Genomic DNA, 3077 nt, shown 5'->3' with positions numbered 1-3077 from the left:
TGAGCGCCGCATCAGCAATCGGTGACTGACCCTGGACTTTCCATTTAGGCCGCGTCAACCACCGGTGGCTGAGACTGAAATAACATTTAGTCTGCGTCAACCACCGGTGGCTGACACTGAAATTACATATAGGCTGAGTCTACCACCGCTTGCTGACACTGACCTTTCACATAGATCGCGAAAAACAGCTGGCTGACATCGTATAACATGATATAGAACTATAAAATTTACACTCTTTTATGGAATTGCAGAAAATTTATTCAAAATTTACTTAATTATTATGATTCTTGATTTAATAAATTCAATTTAGTAGATTTTTATCTATCACTATTTTTAAACAATTCGTAATTATATATAATTCGCCACTTTTTTCTGATATATCGTGCATGCAGCACCCGCCTTCGGGGGGGGGGCTAAGACANGGGGGGGGGGGGTCTGCTAAGACAAATCTTAAACTCTTGCAGAGTGCTTATAACAAAACCCTGGTGTTTCAGGAACAAAAATATCCGTAATTACGCCTAGCCTTCTCGACTTATACAAAAGTAGTTCTCTTAAGTATTTTCTTAAGAGCACTGGACCAATACCTCCTAGATGGAAGAAAGCCGAAGAACGCAAAACGATGACTCATACAGTTAGGTCCAGATTTGCTAATCACTTCTGACGAAGCTTCTCTTTTTCCCTTCTGTTTCTCGACACTTTTTCGTTACTCTTCTACTAATTTTTTACTTTCTACAAATTATTATTATTATTTTTTTTGTCTAGATTAAATGTTCTTAAATTGTGTAAAAATGCTTAATATATTTATTTGTTTTCAGAAATGATTAACAATAAATCAATTCTAACAAAAATAACTGTTGTGTGAATGAAAAAAAATATATTTTTAAGCATTAAATATCAGTTTTATTTTATAAATTGGAAAATTTTATCTAACTTTTTGTTATAAAATGTATGGATTAAAAACAAAGAAATATATTTTTAAAGGGATTTTACACATTTATTATTATTATAGTTTTGACATAAAACTAAGAAAGGGGTCTAATTTTTATAATATGATACTTACATTTTTAGTAGATGATTATTTTGGATTTTAATGATTATGTTTTGCATGTTATTAGAACTAGAGCATACGAAATAAAATAGAAATTGTTTATAAACAATGACATAAAATGAGCTTAAAAAAATTTAGAAAATCAAATGCAGTCTTCAAACAAGGTTTAGATAGTAAAAAAAAACATATCAAAAGCATGATTATAATTTGTATTTTTTTCCTGTGGAAGTGTGATTGTTAGAAGTGATAAACTAAAATTAAAGTAAGCAACCTTAGATAACAAATATTTTATTAAATAGCAAATTCAAAAAACGATAAATAAAATGTAAACACAAATTTTACTGAAATATGTTAAACTTTCAGTAACATTTAAAAAAGTATAATTTTTACCCATCACACTGATAAACTAAAATAAAGTAAGCAACCTTAGATAACAAATATTTTATTAAGTAGCAAATTCAAAAAATGATAAATAAAATGTATTTACTGAAATATGTTAAACTTTCAGTAACATTTAAAAAAGTATAATTTTTACCCGTCACACTGATAAACTAAAATAAAGTAAGCAACCTTAGATAATAAATATTTTATTAAATAGCAAATTCAAAAAATGATAAATAAAATGTAAACATAAATTTTACTGATATATGTTTAACTTTCAGTAGCATTTAAAAATAATTCTAATGTCATTTAATATCTCTTTTCTAATGTCATTTTCCTTGAAATGCATCTCACATACCTATAACAAAATGAATACAATATTTATATGTGCATTTAAAATAAATAGTACATACTATATTCATGTATGAAAAATTAATAGATTTTTGTAGAAAAATTAATAGATTTAAATTTCATAATCAAATAAAAAAAATTTTGCTTTAAGCAGTTACAATATATTATGGTCAAACAAAAATGTTTAAAGTTTGAGCAAAAATTTAATAAAATACTAAAATTATTAATATTTTTATAAAATAAAACTCTATAAAAATAACTATATATTACAATAGTTTGCGATATGATTGATAAGAACAACTTAATTATTATAAATAATTTATCCACAATTTAAAATAATTTACTCTTAGTAAAAATATAATAAAGAAGCATAATTAAATTTTTAAAAATAAAAACAAATATTACTCACTTTAGAATTCTTTGCAACTTCAAAATCTCTTGGCATGGCGGCAAGCCATTTCTTACGTATTGGGAAATCCAAAATTTCATACTTTTGTACCATCAACTTTGTAAAATCCTCAGCAGTTTGGTACACAGCACTCATATGCAATTATTCATAACACTAAGAATTAAATTAATGCTGACATTTATAACATTTGTAGAATAAATATAAATTTTACGAAGAACGTTGACACCAGAACACACACGGTTGTTTACAAATTCAAATCAAAAATATTCGCCAATTGGCTGAATGCCGACACAGGTTATAATACTTGAGAATATCGCCAATGGCTCGTTTGATCAGATTCGGAGTTTTTCGTAAAAATAGCTACCCTGACTGGTTTTCCTCTGGGCCTAACTCTACTACGTCATCATCGCCTATAGTAACCCGTTGTGAGGCTTGATTCCTTTCTAGGAGGTATTGCCTGGACTCTCCAACCCCCTTATATGGTCTTCCTCTAACTACGACCCAGATGACCCTGAGTACAGGAGACGGCCTAAGGCAATACTATAATAATCTCCATGACCTGGTTTGAGTCGTATTGCTGATTTTTCTATCCCCCTGACTGACTCCTCTATCATCATCACCCTTTTCCATCTTCTTGGGTTGGCCCAATCCTTCGCGTAATTACTGCGGCTCATTCTGATTCAATTTACTAACACAACTACTAACAATGCTAATCACGAACTGCTTATTTGTCAATAATTATAAGTAAAAAATAAATAATAATTTATAAAAAATAATTTTCTTTGTTTTATTGTTTATGTTATTACCTGTCTGTGTTATCCCTGTTCTATCTTTTTTTCCACAATATTATTTAACTGTCCGCAATATTGTGAACTTAATGTTAACAAC

At 28.7% G+C, this 3077-nt stretch overlaps 1 long non-coding RNA gene across 1 annotated transcript; it reads right to left on the bottom strand.

Annotated features, from left to right (window-relative positions):
* Positions 1-1320: 1320 nt before the first annotated feature.
* On the bottom strand, positions 1321-2656 carry LOC122272603 (uncharacterized). Its single transcript, XR_006227161.2, has 2 exons — positions 2190-2656; positions 1321-1787 (listed from the first exon to the last, which is right to left on the bottom strand). It is a non-coding gene; the product is annotated as an uncharacterized lncRNA (long non-coding RNA).
* Between the last annotated feature and the right edge of the window lie 421 nt (positions 2657-3077).

The sequence above is a fragment of the Parasteatoda tepidariorum genome, chromosome 6 (genome assembly GCF_043381705.1).
Source record: "Parasteatoda tepidariorum isolate YZ-2023 chromosome 6, CAS_Ptep_4.0, whole genome shotgun sequence".
Lineage (NCBI taxonomy): Eukaryota > Metazoa > Arthropoda > Arachnida > Araneae > Theridiidae > Parasteatoda > Parasteatoda tepidariorum.
Note: the sequence above shows the minus strand (reverse complement) of the source record. Positions and strands in the feature narration are given on the sequence as shown.